Source organism: Protopterus annectens, chromosome 4.part0 (assembly GCF_019279795.1).
Source record: "Protopterus annectens isolate FY-2018-M chromosome 4.part0, PAN1.0, whole genome shotgun sequence".
In the NCBI taxonomy this organism is placed as follows: Eukaryota; Metazoa; Chordata; order Ceratodontiformes; family Protopteridae; genus Protopterus; species Protopterus annectens.
In genome coordinates, this window is record NC_056733.1 from 1,209,864,885 (window position 1) to 1,209,890,649 (window position 25,765).

Consider the following 25,765-nt stretch of genomic DNA (forward strand, 5'->3'; position numbering starts at 1 on the left):
TCCATGAGCCAGGGCAATGCAGGATAGTTGAGGCGTCAATGTGGACGTATGCCAGCAACATCATCAGCTGGTAGTCATCGCAGACGACAACAAACCTGCAGCCGCTCCCATAGTGCCAGTACCAGCCCCAGCAATGCTGGGTCTGTGCTGTCATCAGACCATCCTAGAAGACCATGTGCATGTGGCTCTGGACAGTCCCAGCAGGGACATGTGTCCAGTCATCAACCAACTGCTTCTGATGACAGTACCCAGTCTGGCTTAGTACCTGATACTGTCCGTAGCACCCCTGCCAGGCACAGGTACCGTGTCCGTGGCCAGAGACAGTGATCTGTATGACCTGGTAGGTACAGTCTGTGGCTGTCCACAAACACCCATATATGGCAGCCGTGTGGTGGAACTGTGTGCATGCATACACACATGCATAATGCTAACACCTAGGGCTAACATATACACGCACACACCGCATCAACATTGCCCCATTTTGTACTGTTGTCCCTCACTAACACACACACACACACATATATGTTGATTGGATGTGTCAATGGCAGACTCTGGCATACCAAGTACACACCCTGTGCATATGATGAAACTGTGCCACCTCCTGCAATCTGTAACATTGATGCAGGAACAGGATAGCATGGTGCTGATGCACAGGGTGACTACATAGCACTGTAGTAATATTATCATGTTGTTTACAGTACAGTGTAATGATATCAATGTGGGTATATCCAAGCATGCCTGATGCATTAACAGTATGATTGTCATTGTAGTTTTTTATACACCAGTGTTAATTCCAAAAGTGTAATGTCTGCGCATGTTTGCATTCTGGTGATAAGGCTGAAAACACAAACCCACCTACATAGGTATCACAGGGGATAAGAAACTGGAAGTACTGATACTCAATGCCAGACATCTAAACCGCAAGATGCATGCAGTCCAAACTCTACTCAGCATGGAGAATGTTGATATCTGTGCAGTAACAGAAACCTGGTTCAAGGCTCCCAAAAGCACCCAAGCACTACCAGGTTACACCTCATACCATGCTTTACAGCCCCAAAACATGGAACTAACTACTAAAGGAGGGTGAGTATCAATAAATGTCAAGGATACCCACACTCCCAGGTTGGTGCCACAGCATGAACCATCACAGACTATCCATGTGCAACTAACAGTGGCTAAAACTGCCTTCCAGTTCATAGCCTGCTACAGACCACCCTCCTAAACCCAGGAAACCCACTTGGCCTACTTAAGAACACATGTAAATATGAAGGTGTCTCCAAACAACATTATATTGGGCAACTTCATCTACCCACACATAGACTGGCAGCATTACTGTAGCTACAACACCCTAGGCCAAAGGTTCCTCGAATTCATAAACTCAAATGCTATGGAACAACTTGTTACCACTCCCACAAGAGGGGAAAACATACTGCACCTGATCATCACCAACATGGGGATTCTATGCTCCAGACCAGAAGTGTATCCCTCACTGGTAAGATCAGACCATAGAGTAATCTCACTGTATATTCACATACCAACCCCCAGCCCCTGCCCAGAAAACCCCAGTGAAAAAGTTGTCTAAAGCAAATTACACACACCTCAAAACCGAGACAGAGGTGGAATACTTCAAAGCCCCCGGGCCTGTGGAAAATACGGCCCACACTGCTGAATCCTTTATAAACGCATTCTATGAACACCTTCAGGAATGCACATATCATGCAATTCCAAATATAACCATGACCCAATCCTCCAAAGACAGGCGTCCTGTCTGGTGGACCCCAGGCACATAACAGAAAACAATAGAAGGAGGAAGCCACTACATGATCGAGCAATATCCCACAAAGGGAAGGCATCTCTGACGAGTATTTTGAAAACATTACGGGCACTCATAAAATCATCTAAGGCCAGCTTCAAGAGAAATATTGCACAAGACACTAAGGATAATCACAAGGCTTTCTTTACTTATGTTAGGAATCTGGGTGGGAATTCCCAGATATGCTCAGAAGTTGTCCTAAATGACAAAGAATACACCTAAGCCACATACATTGCCAACATCATTGCTGACAGGTTCAGCACAAACATCTCACCCCCCTCCCCACCACAAGGGCAAATATATATCCCAGCAGAGTGATGCCCCCCTGACATCTGAGATGCTCAGTCGCCCTCTCCAAAGCAAAAACACAGCATCAATGGGAGTAGACAGTGTCCCAGGCTGCATCCTACATGAACTCCAAGAAGAACTAAACACAAACATAAAACTACTGTTCAATCCCAGCCTTACTACAGGATATGTCCCCAAGGAGTGGTGTACAGCAACAGTGATCCCTCTCCACAAAGGTGGTGCCTCAACGGATCCTGGAAACTATCACCCCATACGCCTGACTAGCTTGGTCTGCAAAGCTATGGAAAGGATCATCATAGACCTCATAAATAAAGATACTGGGGACCTACAGACACTGGATCCTACCCAGTTTGGCTTTGTTGAGAGCACATCCTGCCTCTTAAACTTGGTCGATGTCTTTGAAACATTCACCAAGGCCAGTGACGAGGGGAAGGTGTTCAACACAACCTACCTGGACCTCGCAAAAGATTTTGATACAATACCCCACTCGGGCATTATAGAGATGCTCACCAGCATAACTATAAACCCCTATGTCACTAGATGGATTGCAAACTGGCTCATGGACAGAACACACATGGTCAGAATTGCTGGAGCCATGTCACACTCCAAACCGGTTACAAGTGGTGTCCCACAGAGTTCAGTCCTGGGACCTCTCTTGTTTGGTATATATTTCTCAGAGGTACAGGCCAACACAGATGGACTGTGGCTGAGCAGGTTCACAGATGACTGCAAATTGAGCGCCATAATCAACTCACCAGCCAACAGAAGCATCCTACAAAAGGGCATCATAGAAACAGACAACTGGTGCCAGAGCCATGGCCTCAAGCTAAACGCCAAAACGTGTATAGTCATCCCCTTTGGCAAGAACAAAGTGCCCACAAATTAACACATAGGTGGTAAGCCATTAAGTACTGTACACGTGATTAGGGACCTGGGGACCCAAGTTGATAGCAAACTCTCATTTGACAACCACATGGTTGTAGTGGTTACACAGACAGTTTATATAGGCCACCTAATCATGAAGGGATTCACAGCTAAATCACGGGAGGTCATCGTGCCTCTTTAGTCATCCCTCATCATGCCCATAATTGAGTACAATGCCCTTTTTGTGGTGTACCTTACCAGACACCTGACTGGCAGCAACTGGAAAGTCCACAAAAGTACCTCACCAAAGGGATCAAAGGGCTCCAACAGATGCCTGACATATAGAACCATGTCCAACCTGGAATTAATGGACATGCTGCACCTCAGAAAATCCAAATTCCATGGAGCTATGCGCTCATGACACTTGCACCTCAGCACTTACATAAATAGGACATGCTGGAGGGACAGATTCATAACCCAGAGGCTCCCTTCACTCTGGAATAAAATCACAGTCCAGGTTAGGCAGAGTCCCTTAATGACTCTCTGCAAGAGGACTGTTGCTGAGTGGATGGGAGATTGTAGGTTTACCCCGGGTTTCACTTATTTGTCACTGTTACACAGAGGCTGAGTATACTAACCTGGAAAAAGGCCATATCAAAATACATTTAAAATGGGTGGCGAAAGACAAACGTAGTCTGGCTAGGCTTATAACTGCCCTAGGGAAGATAGCCTAGTATGAACCTATGAACCTATTACATGATGTATCCTCAACTGATAATACAGATGTAGGAAACCCAGTGTCAGTGATATCCCTGCAGTACTACACTATACCAGTAGCCATTCTTACTGAGCCCCACACATCCCTGGGAAGAATACTGTTTGGCATATAGCAGTCTCATGTACATGCCAACACACTAGCGATATGTTCATCCACGACTGGAAATGTATACAGTGGCCTACAATGCATTCTGCACATGACACACATGACTACCACAAGGGTATCATACAGATAGATACCTGTTGTCCAAGCCATGCTCTATTACTGTAATGCAACTGTAACTTTGTCATCAGCATGTACTTAACATAGTATTCCAGTAGTACCATGTAGGTGGCAGCACCCATCATGTAGAACGGGTAATGGTGTGCACATATGGACAAGTGTTTTCTTGTCTATCCTGTGAAATTCACATTTCCAAAGGTATTGTGCAGTCACTTGGTGTATCGCCTAAGCAAGAAGGTGTATTTATGCATATCAGCAACAGTTGCCATACACCTACATTGGATGTCCATTGCTCACAGACTTTGCTGTGTTATAACGTGTGACATATACTCCAGACATGAACCCTCACCCACATTAATATATCACAGCTTTCATGAGTGTGCGTCACCCAGTTGGCCTAGGACACAGATCACTGCAGTATCCTGCATTGTCAACAACATACATATATGGTGTACAGTCTGGGAATCTGCAGGACATGCTGGCACAGGTAACAACTGTATTCATATGAGGCGGGCTTCACACATAGGAACTATTGAAGGTCACAGGTACATATCTGTATGTAGCACACACATACCTGATGTGTGCATTGCAATTACTGTTATAACTATATGTCATACAATAATAAAAGCAAAACCCACCACACATTGACAAACTGTGTGACAGACACACACATGGCTTTTGTAGGATTCAAACCCCTACCTAACTATGTTATAACACTTGAGAAAGATGCATTAGCACAGCGTGCTATTCGCATTACTTGGTGGTGTCTCTTGTCCTGCTGTACTTATAGAGTGCTGACATCATCAGTCTTTACAAAAAGGAATGTACATCATGTAGTGTGTTATTCCAGTTGTCAAAAGGGACATTTCTTTCAAAGAGAATTACACACATGCACACCCCCTGCCACCCTACCATACACACACTGAGCATTTGCAGGATTCAAACCCCTATCTAACTATGCTATGACACTTGAGAGAGACGCACTAGTGCAGCGCGCTATTTGCATTACTGGGTGGCTTTTCTTCTCCTGCAGTATTCATAGGGTGCTGACATCAGTTTTTACAAAGAGGTATATACATCTATTACTATCCCTCAGTATGGGGGATAACAATATATATGCATTAACAGATGCCTATTTCAGGGTCACATATGCACATCAGCACTGCCTGGTTATGTTTTATACCATGCTTCGTGAACACAGGACTTGTAACACACAACACAACCAGGGAGTGTATCCATATCCATATGCTCTTCAGTTTTTCCCTTAGAACTGCTCTACTTTAAATCTAAACAGTCTATTCTCTATCTGAAAAGCCCAGCACTTGCTCCTAAAGCATTTTTACACAGGTAAAGCACTCTTAAACAAAAAGAAAGCACTACATCCACCTACAATCCCCTTGAGTAGCCATTTCCCTATAGGTCCTTTCTGACTCAGTTACGCAGCAATCCCTTACACTATTCTAGCATGTCGAAGGGTCAGTTACTGGCGTCCTCTCCAGTTCAGCTGGTGAATCTGGGAATCGAGGCAATGTTACAACTGCCTCATGTACACAGACAACCCTCTCCTCCTCCCAACAAATACAAATATATGTGAGAGATGCAACTATATAGCCAAATTGGAGGCTGAGCTCTCTCAACTCAGTACTGGCAAAACCAGTCAGGAGGAGAAGGTAACCACACACACCACGAACCCAGTCTCACATAGACCTATCACAACTGCAAACCAAACACATAAACACAAAAAAACATACTCGGAGGCTCTAATTAAAAATCTACCAAAACAACAGAGGCCTCCAAAGCAGACATCCAAGCAACCACTACCTCAAAACATAGCACATGCAACACATAGTTCACAAAGTCAGTGTGCCAAACAGTCACAGCCCTTAAGGCCAAAGAACATGCCCGATACATTTGTAATAGGTGACTCCATAGTCAGACACACTGATGTCCCGCTCACCAGACTAATCAAGGAAAAGGTTACAGTAAGCTGCCTGTCCGGTGCTAGAATCCGCCACATAACACAAGCACTCAGGTCACTCCAAAGCAAGTACAAATATGACTCAGTCATTGTCCATGCCGGTGTGAATGACCTGAGACGTACCTCCCTGGACTACACGAAAAGAGACATAGAGGAGCTCTCTGATTATGTAGCCCAGGCCGGTATGACCCTGACCCTGAGCAGCATCTTACCGTCACCAAGAATGATGCCACAGTACAAAGACAAAATGATCAGCTTTAACAATTGGCTCAATTACTGGTGTCATTCTAAGGGGATCCGATGTCTGTCTGTCTACTTGGGATGACATGCTTGACAAGCCACGCTGCTTCGCAAGGGACGGCTTGCACCTGTCACCCTTGGGCTGCCGGATATTGGCCAAGGCTCTTGCCACCCCCATAGTGCCTTTTTTAGGCAAGGCTCAAAAGACAAACCCACCTCCCTAAAAAACACAAGTGGAAAAAATCTAAGGGTAATGCTGCTCAATGCCAGAAGTCTAAACCTCAAGATGCACACTCTCGAAGCCCTCCTCAGTATGGAGAACATTGATGTCTGTGCAGCGACTGAAACCTGGTTCAAGGCTCCTGAGAGCACCCCAGCACTACCAGGTTATACCTCATATCATGCTTTTCGGCCCCAAAACTTGGACCAAACCACAAAAGGAGGTGGAGTATCCATATTCATCAAAGATACCCACACCTCCAGGTTAGTGGCAATGCACGAAGCATTGGAGACCATCCATGTGCAACTAACCATAGGCAAAACTGCCCTACAGTTTGTAGCATGATACAGACCACCCTCTCAAACTCAGGAACCCCACTCAGCCTTCCTGAAGACACTGGAGAGTATGAATGTCTCTCCAAATACCATCATATTGGGAGACTTCAACTACCCAAACATAGACTGGGAGCATTACTCAAGCCCCAACACCCTAGCCCAAAGGTTCCTAGAATTCATAAATTCAAATGCGATGGAACAACTAGTCACCACTCCCACAAGAGGAGATAATATACTAGACCTGATCATCACAAACATGGGGATACAATTCTCCACACCGGAAGTATACCCCTCATTGGTGAGATCAGACCATAAATTAATCTCACTGGAAATCCACATCCCGACCCCACCCCAGCACAAAAGACCACAGTGAAGAATTTCTCAAAAGCTGACTTCACACTTCTTAAGACTGAAGTGGTATCCTTCAAGGCCCCTGGGCCAGTGGAAACCACAGCCCACACCGCTGAATCCTTTATAAACGCTTTCTACGGACACCTTCAAGAATGCATGGATCATGCAATCCCAAATAAAACCAAGACCCATTCCCCCAAAGGCAGGCATCCTGTCTGGTGGACCCCAGCCATTAACAAGCTTTACAACAGGAGGAGGAAGCTACTACATGACAGAGCAAAATCCCCAAAAGGGAAGGCATCTCTGATCAGTACTAGCAAAAAACTACGATCACTCATAAAATCATCCAAGGCCAACTTTGAGAGAAAAATTGCAAAAGACACTAAAGACAATCACAAGGCCTTCTTTAGTTATGTTAGAAAACTGGGTGGAAACTCCCAGATATGCTCAGAGTTAGTCCAAAATGACAAAAAATACACTGAACCCACAGACATTGCCAACATACTGGCAGACAGGTTCAGTGCAAATCCCCCCCCTCCCCCCCAAAAGGAGAAATATCTACCCCAGCAGAGAGTAGCCTCCCTGACATCTCAGATGCCCAGGTGAGAGCCGCCCTCTCCAAAGCTAAAAACACAGCATCAATGGGACCAGACGATGTCCCGGGTTGCGTGCTACATGAACTCCAAGAGGAACTAAACCCGCACATAAGATTGCTGTTTAATCTTAGCCTTACTACAGGATATGTACCCAAGGAGTGGCGTACAGCAACAGTGATCACTCTCCACAAAGGTGGTGCCTCAACGGATCCTGGAAACTATCACCCCATACGCCTGACTAGCTTGGTCTGCAAAGCTATGGAAAGGATCATCATAGACCTCATAAATAAAGATATTGGGGACCTACAGACACTGGATCCTATCCAGTTTGGCTTTGTTGAGGGCACATCCTGCCTCTTAAACCTGGTCGATGTCTTTGAAACAGTCACCAAGGCCAGTGATGAGGGGAAGGTGTTCAACACCCTACCTGGACCTCGCAAAAGCCTTTGATACAATACCCCACTCGGGCATTATAGAGACACTCACCAGCATAACTATAAACCCCTATGCCACTAGATGGATTGCAAACTGGCTCATGGACTGAACACACATGGTCAGAATTGCTGGAGCCATGTCACACTCCAAACCAGTTACAAGTGGCGTCCCACAGAGTTCAGTCCTGGGACCTCCCTTGTTTGCTATATATTTCTCAGAGGTTCAGGCCAACACAGATGGACTGTAGCTGAGCAGGTTCGCAGATGACTGCAAACTGGGTGCCATAATCAACTCACCAGCCAACAGAAGCATCCTACAAAAGGGCATCATAGAAACAGACAACTGGTGCCAGAGCCATGGCCTCAAGCTAAATGCCAAAATGTGTATAGTCATCCCCTTTGGCAAGAACAAAGTGCCCACAAATTAACACATAGGTGGTAAGCCATTAAGTACTGTACACATGATTAGGGACCTGGGGACCCGAGTTGATAGCAAACTCTCATTTGACAACCACATGGTTGTAGTGGTTACACAGACAGTTTATATAGGCCACCTAATCATGAAGGGATTCACAGCTAGATCACGGGAGGTCATCGTGCCTCTTTAGTCATCCCTCATCAGGCCCATAATTGAGTACAATTCCCTTTTGTGGTGTACCTTACCAGACACCTGACCGGCAGCAACTGGAAAGTCCACAAAAGTACCTCACCAAGGGGATCAAAGGGCTCCAACAGATGCCTGACATATAGAACCATGTCCAACCTGGAATTAATGGACATGCTGCACCTCAGAAAATCCAAATTCCATGGAGCTATGCGCTCGTGACACTTGCACCTCAGCACTTACATAAATAGGACATGCTGGAGGGATAGATTCATAACCCAGAGGCTCCCTTCACTCTGGAATAAAATCACAGTCCAGGTTAGGCAGAGTCCCTTAATGACTCTCTGCAAGAGGACTGTTGCCGAGTGGATGGGAGATTGTAGGTTTACCCCAGGTTTCACTTCTGTATCACTGTTACACAGAGGCTGAGTATACTAACCTGGAAAAAGGCCATATCAAAATACATTTAAAATGGGTGGCGAAAGACAAACACAGTCTGGCTAGGCTTATAACTGCCCTAGGGCAGATAGCCTAGTATGAACCTATGAACCTATTACATGATGTATCCTCAACTGATACACAGATGTAGGAAACCCAGTGTCAGTGATATCCCTGCAGTACTACACTATACCAGTAGCCATTCTTACTGAGCTCCACACATCCCTGGGAAGAATACTGTTTGGCATATAGCAGTCTCACGTACATGCCAACACACTAGCGATATGTTCATCCACGACTGGAAATGTATACAGTGGCCTACAATGCATTCTGCACATGACACACATGACCACCACAAGGGTATCATACAGATAGATACCTGTTGTCCAAGCCATGCTCTATTACTGTAATGCAACTGTAACTTTGTCATCAGCATGTACTTAACATAGTATTCCAGTAGTACCATGTAGGCGGCAGCACCCATCGTGTAGAACGGGTAATGGTGTGTACATATGGACAAGTGTTTTCTTGTCTATCCTGTGATATTCACATTTCCAAAGGTATTGTGCAGTCCCTTGGTGTATTGCCTAAGCAAGAAGGTGTCTTTATGCATATCAACAACAGTTGCCATACACCTACACTGGATGTCCATTACTCACAGACTTTGCTGTGTTATAACATGTGACATATACTCCAGACATGAACTCTCACCCACATTAATATATCACAGCTTTCATGAGTGTGTGTCACCCAGTTGGTCTAGGACACAGATCACTGCAGTAGCCTGCATTGTCAACAACATACATGTATGGCATACAGTCTGGGAATCTGCAGGACATGCTGGCACAGGTAACAACTGTATTCATATGAGGCGAGTTTCATAGTTTCATAGTATAGTACTAGGCTATCTACCCTGTGGCATTTGTAAGCCTAGTCATAGTGATGTGGCTTTGCCACCCCATGAAGTGGTACAAAAAATGTACAGAATAAATTTAGAATACTGTGCCTCTGTCTAGTAGTGACACAATGAAGATCCCCTTATATAATAGAATTAGTTTACTGTGCCCCTGTCTAGCAGTGACACAGATTTGACCCCTGGGGTAAATTTACGATCTCCCATCCACTCATCAAGATTTCTCTCGAAGAGAGTCAGTGAGAGGCTCTGCCTAATATGAACTGGGATCTTGTTCCAAAGCATGGGAAGCCTCTGGGTTATGAATCTATCCCTCCAGCATGTCCTATTCATACTTGTGCCGAGGTTTAAGTCTTTAGCTCTCATGGTCCTGATGGATTTGGATTTTTTGGGGTGGAGCATGTCCATCAGATCCTGATTGGACATGGCCTTGTACGTCAGGCAGAGATCACCTCTGAGCAGGTGGTATGCTACTGAACAGAGCTGAAGTTTCTTTAGTCTGGCAGAATAAGACATATGTTGGAGACCCTTGATCCTCTTGGTGAGGTACTTTTGTGGTCTCTCCAGCTGTTGCAGATGCCGGGTGAGGTACATACCAAATGGGGCATTGTACTCAATCATGGGTCTGATGAGGGAGGAGTATAGGGGTACAATGACATCCTTGGATCTGGATGTGAATCCCTTCATGATGAGGTGTGCAAGGTAGAATGTTTTTCTAACCACTTTGGCAATGTGGGTGTCAAATGAGAGGTCACTGTTGACTTGGGTCCCTAGGTCTCTGATTACTTTTTCCATACTCAGTGGGTTGCTGTCTATGTGATAATTTGTGGGTACTTTGTTTTTCCCAAAGGGGATGACTATACATTTTTTGGCATTTTGTTTAAGGCCATGACTCCGGCACCAGTTGTCCATTTCTGTGAGGCCTTTTTGTAGGATGTATGTGTCCGCTGGTGTATCGACTATGGTGCCTAGTTTGCAGTCATCTGCGAACTTTGTCAGCCACAGCCCTCCCATGTTTGCTTTAACATCTGAGAAATAAATGCCGAACAAGAGGGGTCCCAGGACAGATCCCTGTGGGACACCACTTGTGACTGGCTTTGAGTCTGACATTGCTCCAGCGATTTTAACTTTATGGGTTCTGTCCTTTAGCCAGTTTGCAACCCATCTAGTGACATAAGGGTTTACGTTTAAGCTGTTGAGCTTATCTATGATGCCTGAGTGGGGTATTGTGTCGAAGGCCTTAGCCAAGTCCAGGTAGGCTGTATGGACTGCTTTGCCCTCATCAATGGCTCTAGTGACTGTTTCGAAAAAGTCAACCAGGTTCAAGAGGCAGGATCTGCCCTTTACAAAGCCGAACTGGGTGGGGTCAAGTGTCTGTAGGTCCCCTATGTCTCTGTTTATGAGTTCCATAATGATTCTTTCCATTGCTTTGCAGACTAGGCTAGTTAAGCTTATGGGGCTCCCACACAGGAACTATTGAAGGTCACAGGTACATATCTGTATGTGGCACACACATACCTGATGTGTGCATTGCAATTACTGTTATAATTATACGTCATACAATAATAAAAGCAAAACCCATCACACATTGACAAACTGTGTGACAAACACACACATGGCTTTTGTAGGATTCAAACCCCTACCTAAGTTATGACACTTGAGAAAGACGCATTAGCACAACGTGCTATTCACATTACTGGGTGGTTTCCCTTGTCCTGCTGTACTTATAGGGTGCTGACATCATCAGTCTTTACAAAGAGGAATGTACATCATGTAGTGTGTTATTCCAGTTGTCAAAAGGGACATTTCTTTCAAAGAGAATTGCACACCCCCTGCCCCCCCAACACACACACACTGAGCATTTGCAAGATTCAAGCCCCTACCTAACTATAGTATGACACTTGAGAGAGACGCATTAGTGCAGCGCACTATTCGCATTACTGGGTGGCTTTTCTTCTCCTGCAGTATTTATACGGTGCTGACATCAGTTTTTACAAAGAAGTATGTACATCTATTAATATCCCTCAGTATGGGGGATAACAATATATATGCATTAACAGACGCCTAGTTCAGGGTCACATATGCACATCAGCACTGCCTGGTTATGTTTTATACCATGCTTCGTGAACAAAGGACTTGTAACACACAACACAACCAGGGAGTGTATCCATATCCATATGCTCTTCAGTTTTTCCCTTAGAACTGCTCTACTTTCAGTCTAAACAGTCTATTCTCTATCTGAAAAGCCCAGCACTTGCTCCTAAAGCATTTTTTCACAGGTAAAGCACTCTTAAACAAAAAGAAAGCACTACATCCACCTACAATCCCCTTGAGTAGCCATTTCCCTATAGATCCTTTCTGACTCAGTTACGCAGCAATCCCTTACACTATTCTAGCATGTCGAAGGGTCAATTACTGACGTCCTCTCCAGTTCAGCTGGTGAATCTGGGAATCTTGAGGCAGTGTTACAACCGCCTCATGTACACAGACAACCCTCTCCTCCTCCCAACAAATACAAATATATGTGAGAGATGCAACTATATAGCCAAACAGGAAGCTGAGCGCTCTCAACTCAGTACTGGCAAAACCAGTCAGGAGGAGAAGGTAACCACACACACCACGAACCCAGTCTCACATAGACCTATCACAACTGCAAACCAAACACATAAACACAAAAAAACATACTCGGAGGCTCTAATTAAAAATCTACCAAAACAACAGAGGCCTCCAAAGCAGATATCCAAGCAACTACTACCTCAAAACATAGCACATGCAACACATAGTTCACAAAGTCAGTGTGCCAAACAGTCACAGCCCTTAAGGCCAAACAACATGCCTGATACACTTGTAATAGGTGACTCCATAGTCAGACACACTGACATCCCACTCACCAGACTGAACAAGGAAAAGGTTACAGTAAGCTGGCTGTCGGGCGCTAGAATCCATCACATAACACAAGCACTCAGGTCACTCCAAAGCAAGTACAAATATGACTCGGTCATTGTCCATGCCGGTGTGAATGACCTGAGACGTACCTCCCTTGACTACATGAAAAGAGACATAGAGGAGCTCTCTGATTATGTAGCCCAGGCTGGTATGACCCTGACCCTGAGCAGCATCTTACCGTCACCAAGAATGATGCCGCAGTACAAAGACAAAATGATCAGCTTTAACAATTGGCTCAATTACTGGTGTCATTCTAAGGGGATCCAATGTCTGTCTGCTTGGGATGACATGCTTGACAAGCCACGCTGCTTCGCAAGGAACAGCTTGCACCTGTCACCCCTGGGCTTCCGGATATTGGCCAAGGCTCTTGCCACCCCCATAGTGCCTTTTTTAGGCAAGGCTCAAAAGACAAACCCACCTCCCTAGAAAACACAATTGGAAAAAAACTAAGGGTAATGCTGCTCAACGTCAGAAGTCTAAACCTCAAGATGCATGCTCTCGAAGCCCTCCTCAGTATGGAGAACATTGATGTCTGTGCAGTGGCTGAAACCTGGTTCAAGGCTCCTGAGAGAACCCCAGCACTACCAGGTTATACCTCATATCATGCTTTTCGGCCCCAAAACGTGGACCGAACCACAAAAGGAGGGGGAGTATCCATATTCATCAAAGATACCCACACTTCCAGGTTAGTGGCAACGCATGAAGCATTGGAGACCATCCATGTGCAACTAACTGTAGGCAAAACTGCCCTACAGTTTGTAGCATGATAAAGACCACCCTCTCAAACTCAGTAACCCCACTCAGCCTTCCTGAAGACACTGGAGAGTATGAATGTCTCTCCAAATACCATCATATTGGGAGACTTCAACTACCCAAACATAGACTGGGAGCATTACTCAAGCCCCAACACCCTAGCCCAAAGGTTCCTAGAATTCATAAATTCAAATGCGATGGAACAACTAGTCACCACTCCCACAAGAGGAGATAATATACTAGACCTGATCATCACAAACATGGGGACACAATTCTCCACACCGGAAGTATACCCCTCATTGGTGAGATCAGACCATAAATTAATCTCACTGGAAATCCACATCCCGACCTACCCCAGCACAAAAGACCACAGTGAAGAATTTCTCAAAAGCCGACTTCACACTTCTTAAGACTGAAGTGGTATCCTTCAAGGTCCCTGGGCCAGTGGAAACCACAGCCCACACCACTGAATCCTTTATAAACGCTTTCTACGGACACCTTCAAGAATGCATGGATCATGCAATCCCAAATAAAACCAAGACCCATTCCCCCAAAGGCAGGCGTCCTGTCTGGTGGACCCCAGCCATTAACAAGCTTTACAACAGGAGGAGGAAGCTACTACATGACAGAGCAAAATCCCCAAAAGGGAAGGCATCTCTGATCAGTACTAGCAAAAAACTACGATCACTCATAAAATCATCCAAGGCCAACTTTGAGAGAAAAATCGCAAAAGACACTAAAGACAATCACAAGGCCTTCTTTAGTTATGTTAGAAACCTGGGTGGAAACTCCCAGATATGCTCAGAGTTAGTCCAAAATGACAAAAAATACACTGAACCCACAGACATTGCCAACATACTGGCAGACAGGTTCAGTGCAAATCCCCCCCCCCACAAAAGGAGAAATATCTATCCCAGCAGAGTGTAGCCTCCCTGACATCTCAGATGCCCAGGTGAGAGCCGCCCTCTCCAAAGCTAAAAATACAGCATCAATGGGACCAGACGATGTGACGGGTTGCATGCTACATGAACTCCAAGAGGAACTAAACCCGCACATAAGGCTGCTGTTTAATCTTAGCCTTACTACAGGATATGTACCCAAAGAATGGCGTACAGCAACAGTGGTCCCACTCCACAAAGGAGGTGCTTCTACGGACCCTGGAAATTACCGCCCCATAAGCTTGACTAGCCTGGTCTGCAAAGCTATGGAGATGATCATTATGGAACTCATAAACAAAGACATTGGAGACCTACAGACACTGGATCATACCCAATTCGGCTTTGTCAAGGGCAGATCCTGCCTTTTGAACTTGGTCGACTTTTTTGAAACAGTCACTAAGGCCATTGATGAGGGTAAGGCAATTCACACAGCCTACCTTGAGCTTGCAAAAGCCTTCAACACAATACCCCACTTGGGCATCATAGACAAGCTCACCAGCTTAAATGTAAACCCATATGTCATAAGATGGGTTGCAAACTGGCTCAAGGACAGAACCCACAAGGTCAGACTCTAAGCCATTCACAAGCGGTGTCCCACAGGGCTAGGTCCTGGGACCCCTCTTGTTCGGCATTTATTTTTCCAAGGTGCAAGCAAACATAGGAGGATTGTGGCTGACAAAGTTCACAGATGACTGCAAACTGGGCGCCATAATTGATACTCCAGCGGACACAAGTATCCTTCAGAAAGGCCTCGTAGAAATGGATAACTGGTGCCAGATCCATGGCCTTAAACTGAACGCCAAAAAATGCATAGTCATACCCTTTGGGAAAAACAAAGTACCCACAAATTACCACATAGGTGGTAATCCATTAAGTACGGAAGAAGTAATCAGGGACCTAGGGACCCAAGTTGACAGTAACCTCTCATTTGACACTCACATTGCCAAGGTGGTTAGGAAGACCTTTTATATTACCCACCTTATCATGAAAGGATTTACATCTAGATCAAGAGAGGTCATCGTGCCCCTATACTCTTCCCTTATCAGGCCCATAATTGAGTACAATGCCCCATTTGGGATGTACCTTACCCGACAACTGCAGCAGTTAGAAAGACCCCAAAAGTACCTCACCAAGAGGATCAAGGGTCTCAAACATATGTCATATGCTGCCTGGCTGAAGAAACTCTAGCTCTATTCAGTCGCATACCACCTACTCCGAGGCGATCTATGCCTGACGTACAAGGCCATGTCCAATTCGGAATTAATGGACATGCTCCACCTCAGAAAATCCACCAGAGCCACGAGAGCGAGAGATTTGAACCTCAACACAGAAATAAATAGGACGTGCTGGAGGGACAGATTCATAACCCAGAGGCTCCCTACACTCTGGAACAGAATCTCAGTCCATGTTAGGCAGAGCCCCTCACTGACTCTCTTCAAGAGAAATCTTGATGAGTGGATGGGAGTTCGTAGGTTTACCCCAGGGGTCATCTCTGTGTCACTACTAGACAGAGGCACAGTAAACTAAACCCTAAATGGGCATAGTATTCTCATTCCAAGGGGTGGTGAAAGCCACACACACTCTGGCTAGGCTTATAAATGCCCTAGGGCAGATAGCCTAGTATGAACCTATGAACCTATATACATCACAGATACACACCTCTCGGTTGTTACCACTGCACTAAGCATGACAGGCCATACATATACAACTACCATTGTGCAAAACTGCCTTTTGGTTTGGTGTGTAGTTCAGACCACCCCCTCCCATATCCAGGAACCACACTTGGCTTCCCTGGGAAGGTGTTCACATACGCCATTACAGTGGTTAACTTCAGGTACAGGAATATTGACTGGGGGAACTACTCAGGCCTCAACAACATCACCCTACAGCCACTACAATTTGTGAATCCATGTGCTATGGCAGAACCAGTCACCACAGCCACAAGGGGGAATACATATTGGACCTGATCATCACCAACATGGGGACTCTATGTTCCACACCAGAGGTAGACCACCATTGTTAAGATATGACCATAACCAACTTTCCCTGGACGTCCATATCCGATCCCCACCCCCAGGCAAGGAAATCACTGCTAACAAAGTATTTCTCAAAAGCAGACTTTGCACTTGTGAAGACTGGGGTGGAATACTTCAAAGGCCCTGTGCTGGAGGATTATACAGCCCAATCTGCAGAATCCTTTACTAATGCATTCTATGAGCACCTGCAGGTTTTCATTGATCATTCTATCCCAAATAAAACCAAGACTCCTCCACAACAGGAGACCTGTCTGGTTGACACCAGCCATATATAAGCTGTACAACAGAAGGAGTGAGCTAATACATAACAGAGCAATATCCCACAGAGGGAGGACATCTCTGAACAGTATTGGCAGGACACTTCAACCTCTCAAAATCATCACTTGCAAGTTTTGACAGTGAAATTGCACAGACACTACAGATAAGGCTCCCCTAAGTCTGGAATTGAATCCCAATTAATGTTAGACATAGACCCTCGCCAACCCTCTTCCAGCAAACTCCAGCCACATGGACATTGCAAATTCAACCCCTGGGATCTCCACTGTATTCCTGCTTGACGGAGGCACAGCAAACTAGCCTTAAACGGTGCCTTCTGTGACCTACTTTACAGAGGCACAGTAGGCTACTGTACTGGGGAGGCAGACGCCAAATACACTCTGGCTAGGCTTATGTATTCCCTAGGGCAAACAGCCTAGTATCGACCTCTGCACCCATATGTTTATGTTTGGGATGCACAATATTTGTTGCTGATAAACTGTTTGCAGGTCTTTATTGCCATAGCTTTCCCTGTTTCTATGAACAACTTGTGTATCTGTGGAAGATTTTTGATCATGGCAGGGTTCCAGTATATTACTTATGTCTCTGTTGTCATTTAACTGTGTGCACTGGGCAGATTGCTGTATTGTGGGAGGTTCCTGGCTTAACACATACAAATGCCAGATATGTGTGTCCGACTGCTATACTGAGACATAGCCTAAGTGTGTGAGCATGCCCAGTTCAGGCTTTCCATGGTTTGTTGCCTGACATATGTCTCATTTATCAAAATGTGTGAGCATGCCCAGTGTGACCTTTCCATATGTTGAGATCTGAGGTCCACTACATTTGTGGTTGTGTGTGAACTTGAACAATATTTGACATTTATAGTGTGTGTGTTGGAAGTCATGTTGTGTTCTTACTGCCCAACTGCTTTGTGTCTGAACCCAGCAGGGATTATGCGGTGCCTGCAAGGTTTCCATGGGACAGTTTGCATACACTTGTCAACATTCTTTCATACTGACCAAACACTGTAATATTGTCATAGTGCAGTGGTTCAGTCCTTTCACTCTGGTGCACAGTATCCTGGGTTTGAGTCCCATCACTGCTTTAAATATTCATACTGTGCACACCAGACTAAGGTATGACCATGTTGCATTTTGTTCAGCTATGGCCCGCTTAAACCAGGCTTGTCCAACATTACTAGTGTATTCCGCAACTTGGGTGGACATTGAGAAACACTAGGCTATGTGTCCTAGGGCATTTCTAATCCTAGTCAGAGTGTGTTTGTCCTTCAACACACATTTTAACTGGAGTTTGCCATGACATTTTTCAAGGTTAGTACACTGTGCCTCTGTCTAACTGTGACATAAAAGTGATACCCAGGGTAAACCTACAATCTGCCATCCACTCATCAAGATTCCTCTTGAAGAGAGTCAATGAGGGACTCTCTGGCTAACCTGGGCTGTGAATTTACTCAAGAGTGGAGGGAGCTTCTGGGTTATGGATCAATCACTACAGCATGTCCTAATTATTTCAGTGCTGAGGTTCAGGTCTCTCGTGCATAGCTCAATGGGATTCAGATTTTACAAGGTGCAGCATGTGCATTGATTCCAGGTTGGACATGGCTTTATACATCAGGCACAGATCACCTCTGGGCAGGCAGTATGCCACTGTATTTAGCTGCAGTTTGTGTAATCAGGCAGATTTGGGGTCTTTCCAGTTGCTGGAGGTGTCTGCTAAGGTACATCCCACAAGGGGCATTGTACTCAATTGTGAGCCTGATGAAGGATGACTGAAGAGGCACAATGACCTCTCCTGATGTATATGTGATTACCTTCATGATTAGGTGGGTATATGAAATGTTTTTATAACCACTACAGCCACATGGTTGTTAAATGTGAGATTTCTATCAACTTGTGTCCCCAGGTCTCTTATTACTTCTTCTGTACTTAATGGGTTACCACCTATGTGGTAATTGGTGGCCACTTACTGTTTTTCCAAAGGGGATGACTATACACTTTTTTGTGTTTAGCTTGATGACATGGCTGTGGCACCAGTTGTCTGTTTCTATGAGGCCCTTTTGTAGGATGCTTGTGTCAGCTGGAGGGTCAGATATGGTGTCCAGTTTGTAGTCATCTGCAAACTTGTTCAGACACAGTCCTTCCATGTTGTCCTGTACCTCCGAGAATTATATACCAAACAGGGGGGGTCCCAGGACCGAGCCTTGTGGGATGCCAGTTGTAGCCAGTTTGCACTCTGACATGGCTCCAGCATTTCTGTGAGCTGGTTTGCAACCCATCTAGTGACATAGGGGTTTATATTTAAGCTGGTGAGCTTATCTATAATGCCTATGTGGGGTATTGTATGGAAGGCTTTTGCAAGGTCCAGGTAGGCTGTGTGGACCACCTTCCCCTCATCAATGGCCTTGGTGACTGTTTCAAATGACTCAACCAGGTTTAAGAGACAGGATCTGCCCTTAAGAAAGCCACACTGGGTAGGGTCCAGTGTCTGTAGGTCCCCAATATCTTTATTTCTGAGGTCCATGATGATCCTTTCCATAGCTTTGCAGACCATGCTAGTCAGGATTCTGGGGTGATAGTTTGCATGATCCATTCAGGCACCACCTTTGTGGAGAGGGACCACTGTTGCTGTACACTGCTGTTTGGGTACATATCCTGTGGTAAGGCTGAGATTGAGCAGTGGTTTTATTTGGTGTTCAATTCTTCTTGGACTTCATGTTGGATGCAGCCCGGGACACCATCTGGTCCCATTGATGCTGTGTGTTTTGCTTTAGGGATGCTGGCTGTTACCTGAGCATCTGCGATGTCAGGGAGCCAGCACTCTGCTGGGATAGATATTTGGCCTTTTGGTGGGGGGGGGGGGGTTTGCACTGAACCTGTCAGGTCGGATGTTGGCAATGTCTGTGGGTTTGGTTTATTGTTTGTCATTTTGGACTAATTCTGAGCATATCTGGGAATTCCCACCCAGATTCCTACCATCAGTAAAGAAAGCCTTGTGATTATCCTTAGTGTCCTGTACAATGTTTATCTCATAGCTGGCCTTAGAGGATTTTATGTGTGGCCATAGTTTTTTGTCATAATACTGATCAGTGATGCCTTCCCTTTTTGGGTTTTGCTCTATCATGTAGTAGCTTCCTCCTTCTCTTGCATGGTTTGTTAATGGCTGGGGTCCACCAGACAGGATGCCTGCCTTTGGAGGATTGGGTCTTGGTTTTATTTGGAATTGCATAGTCCATGCATTTCTGAAGGTGTTCATAGAATGCATTCATAAAGGGTTCTGAGGTCTGGGCCATATTTTCCACAGGCACAAGGGCTTTAATGGATTCCACCTCAGTTTGGAGGAGTGCATAATTTGCTTTACACATGTTTTTCACTGTGGTTTTCTGGCCAGGGACTGGGGTCAGGATGTGAATATCCAGTGAGATTACTGTATGGTCTGATCATACCAGTGAGGGATACACTTCTCGTCTTGGCCAGAGTCCCCATGTTGGTGATTATCAGGTCCAGTATGTTTACCTCTCTTGTGGGAGTGGTGACAAGTTGTTCCATAGCATTTCGGTTTATGAAGTCTAGGAACCTTTGTCCTAGGGTGTTGGAGCTAGAATAATGCTCCCAGTCTATGTTTGGGTAGTTGCAGTTGCCCAATATAATCTTGTTTGGAGAGACCTTCATATTTTCATGTGTTCTCAAGTAGGCCAAGTGGGGTTCCTGGATTTAGGAGGGTGGTCTGTAGCAGGCTATGAACTGGGAGGCAGTTTTAGCCACTGTTACTTGCACGTGGATAGTCTGTGCTGCTTCATGCTGTGGCACTAACCTGGGGGTGTGGGTATCCTTGATAATTATTGATACTCACCCTCCTTTTGTAGTTTGTTCCATGTTTTGGGGCTGTAAAGCATGGTATGAGGTGTAACCTGGTAGTGCTAGGGTGCTCTTGGGAGCCTTGAACCAGGTTTCTGTTACTGCACAGATATCAACATTCTCCATGCTGAGGAGAGTTTGGACTGCATGCATCTTGCAGTTTAGACTTCTTGCATTGGGTAGCATTACTTCTAGTTTTGTATCCCTTGTGATACCTATGGAGGTGGGTTTGTGTTTTGAGCCTTACCTATTCAAGGCACTATGGGGGTGACAACAGCCTTTGCCAGTATCCAAAAGGCCAGGGGTGATAGGTGCAAGCCATCCATAGCAGAGCATCGTGTCTTGCTCAGCATGTCATCCCAGGCTGACAGGCATTGGATCCCCTTTGACTAACAACAATACTTACGCCAATTGTTGTAATTGATCATCTTGTCTTCATATTGTGGCATCATGCTTGGTGAGGGTAGGATGTTACTCATGGGTCATCAAGTTTGCATATACTACATGGTGTTACATTGCTTAACACATGGCAATCATGCCTCAGGTGGTGCTGCAGGGCTGCCTATGTTGGATGCACATACTACACTCCCTGTACATGTTTGAAAGCAGGTTATGTCAACTTAGGCATCCCTTTTACTATATGCGTGAGTCAGGGAGAGGTATAATTTCCAGGGTTCCTACTGAGCCAGTGTATGTCCTATGTGTTGCCTCTTTGCCAAGGCCAAGGCATACTGGGCACGCCTCCTTCTGCCTACTGGGGCAGGCTCAGGTTTTTCCTCCTCTGAGTCACGCTCTGCCTGTGATGGCCTTGGCAATGGTGTGAGGCTGTTTGGGCCGGGCCTATGCTGGTCCTGCTGCAGCTGTTTTCGCAGAATCATATTATGTAGCATAGCACATACCATGACAATTTGTGTACATGTAGTTGTTGAGTACTGCAAGGCTCCACCAGATGTGTCCAGGCACCGGAACCGTGACTTGAGCAGCCCAAACACACGCTCTATTACATTACGTGTTTGTGCGTGTGCCTCATTATGGCGTTCCTGTTCAGGTGTGTGTGCATTTCTGATGAGTGTCATCAGCCACAGCTCCAGTGCATAGCCAGCATCCTCCAATAGGTGACCATGTGGGATGTCCCCATTGGCAAATGGCTGGTACAGCTGCGTCAGATGCCAGATATTGGAATCATGGTAGCTTCCAGGGCAGCCAGCACACACATTCATTATTATGCCCTGGGCATCACACACAACCTCGCAGTTGATGGAGGGGAAGCCCTTGTGGTTAATGTAGGCCCTACCCCACTCACTGGCTGGTGCTTTAATGCGTATATGCGTGCAGTCTATTTCACCCACTACCTCAGGGTATTCCTCTATTTGCTGGAAGAGACGCATATTGCTGGCCAATACCTCACGGGAATTGGGGAAATATACATGATCACTGACATGTGCTGACGTGGCATCTAGGAACTTGTGCAGTACCCTGGATGCTGATGCCTGTGATATCCCCATCATATCACCAGTTGGTCTCTGGAAGGTACCTGTTGCTAGTATTCTTAGGCCAACACATACCTTGGTTTCCACTGGGATGGGTTCCCCTCTGTTGGTTCTGTGTGTGAGGCATAGCCTGCACAGCTCAACAATTTGCTGCAGGAGGTCTCTGTCCACTCTATAGCACTCCACTATCTCCAGCTCATGTAACCCCTTGTAGGTGACCCTGGGCCTGTACATTCTTCTCCGTCTCCTCACTGTGGATTGTCCGGCAGCATTTGCATTGTCACCACCCTCAGCATGTTGCATATGTCACCTTATAGCAGCTATGGCAGCCACTAGCAATTTTTGTCTGAGTGAAGCTTTTTCAGTTTTCACTTCTAGTAGCTTACTCCAGTGTTGCAGTGTCTCTTGAGAGACACATACTGCACTGTTGTTTGCAGAGTTTTCAGTGCTGGGCTGGGCTACTGTTCTGCCTGTGTAATTGCCTGATTCTGATTGTTTTCACCTGCTAACTTTGCTAGTATTCCCTGGTAGCTTCCTACAATTTGTTGTGCTTCCTTTTTCCTGTCTGTTTCCTCAGGGGGGAGCGACGCGCATACAGGGGCACATGCGCACAGCAGCTAACACACACGCACACATGCTTAGATGGACTACAACTTGCTTATTCAGGTTAAAACACGCGCACACTAGCGCAAACGCACTTACAAGTCTTTAAACAGGCTTCTACATGCTTACTCCGGCGTAAACGCACGCACTGACGCACTCCATCTTACTCAGGCTTCCCAGCATGCACACGCACGCATGCACACTCAGCAAGAAACTTTGGTGTTATCCACAGTGTACACCTTCCATTTCTTGGCTTTCCCATGTCTACTTGTTGACACACCTCTTTCCATGATGTCTAACTGACAGCTTTCACATCCCACTCTGCTCCAATGAGCTTCATTTCTTTCATACATACCCCCCTGTGATGTCACCTATCTCCTACTCTGTTACTCCCCCTTATCTTACTCCTACACTCCAGGGAATGTGCTCATTTCCTATGTAAAAGTGTGATTCACTATCCTAACACTCATTTACATAGGATTGCCAACTAATGCTTAGTTACATGTCTTAAACTGAGCTTCCCCCCTTAGCAACCCCTACTCGGTGGCCATGTTGTTTTCAGCCTGCTATTCCCTTACATTGTAAATTGATGGTTTGCATAAAACCCATGTTTATGGGTTTTAAATATTTACTGTTTTTTTTTTTTTTTAGCGCAGCCCGTTTGCGCGGCGCTGCGCTACATTTAAACATCGGCGAAAAAAAAAAAAAAACATTTTTATTTTAATTTTGCATGGAGGTACGTTGCCAGTGGCCACATATTTGGCCATTGGCATGCTTCCTGGAACATAGGCAACCTTTATTTGGAGCTGACAAGGCTCCATTGTGCTATTTGCAGAACGGTACTCAGTTGTCAACTGAGTACATTTCTGCAGATAACATGGCTCTTACATGGACAGGTTTGTGCTTCCTGGATCGCAAAATTACCTCATTTGCATGCCTTTCGGCTGCAAGTGAGATAATTTGCATATCCAAGCCCTGTCCGTGTAAGAGCCGTTTTAGGAGCTCTCTTACACACCCCTGCAGGCTGTTCGTGGATCGCTCGTCGGACATGATGGCTGCATGGAGTCTTACACTACTCTTAGACTCCGTGCAAGCCATCGTGAATCTGGCCCAGTGTCTGCATACAGTCTCAGAAGCTATAATCATTCAGGTCCTCTATCAATCCAGAGTACATACTTCTGTATATATATCTTCTAAATTTTTTATCCCAGACTGTTGGAATCCTTCCTTAAAAAGTTAAAGACACCTCATCTTACCCTAAATTCCAACCCCTTCTAAAATATCATTTAATAAATCAAGGTAAATGTATTTGCAGGCCATTGGGTCATTTAACCTGGAGCTCTTACAAGTCTCCTGTCAGTCGTTAGTTTCTATTCTTAGCTAAACTTTCTATACAAACACCAGTTACCACTTTCTTTGTTTAAGCCTGCTCTGTATTTCATCTTGTTGTGTAGAGAATCTTTTTACCTGCTGTAAGTTATACTTGTTTTATGCTGCTTAAACCTTAAGTTCATTGTATCTGTATGTTTCTGTAATCTTTATAACAGTGATGTTGTGTTGTCTCCCCCACCCAGCTAACAGTGAAATTGGCTGCAACTGGTCAGTACTCTACTCTGGAAAAAAACAACAAATAAATAAATACATCCATGCAAGAATCAGTGAATGAATGAGTGAGCAAATGATCTTTGAATCTAAAATATATGTATAAGCAGTTTTTGTTTAAAAATAAAGTTTTCTCATAATACATTAATTTTCTTTCCAGGTATGCCAAACTATGGGCTTTGGCTACAAAATATTTTCCATTTAAAACAGAGTACATATGTTTGTACAAAATTTTATTTTGTCAAAGGCATCATCTTTACTATAGAACTTATAAAACCATTAAGTAAAACATTAGGAATAGTGTTCTCAGTTCCACCCTGAATATGTACAAACATTGTATTGCATAGTTTACTACTACATTTGTTTGCCACATATAGCTGGTTCCCATTAAACACACCCCTACCTCCATCACAACTTCCCCCATGCACATCTGCCCCATCACAGCTGCTTACATGTTTGCACAATAAGGAAGGTGTAGCAACTTGAGATGTTTAACAATTATTTCAAATAACTTAAGTATTCCAGTGACACAATTATCTTTTAATTGACATTCCAATATATAACAGGGAAAATAAACATGAGCTTTAGTTATCTGTCTTTTCCTTGAATTACTGATCCACCACAACTCCATTTTCATTAAATATTTCCCTCATGGAGTCTCTAGACCTCATCTCGTTCTCCTGTTTAGAGATATATAAAAGATGGATTATGAATTGCTTGAAGAATATAGACCACCTTTTTTTAACCATTATGTTTCATGACCTCTTGCTGAAATTGTATAAGTATTTTTCTATAGTTTGAGTTACTTGGATCATTCATTCTGTAGGATGTATTTTCTACAATTTATATACACATTAACATTAACAAAACAATTCTTATCCACGGAAGACAATCCCTGACCAATGTTTTGTCTAATGGAGTATAGTTAATTACCAGAAACATATACTAGTCTTATCTGGTGAGGGTATTCTTGCTGTCCACTGAACCACGTCAGTTAGTCGGTCAAATATTGTCTTGCATTAGGACAGTCCCACAGCATATGCTTATAGTCCACATCTTTGGCACGACACTGCCGTGCACTTTAATCCATCAATTTTCTGTTAAATATCTTTAAAGGAGGGTATTGTCATCTATGAAAAACTGAAACATGGTGAATTGAAGTATCTGTG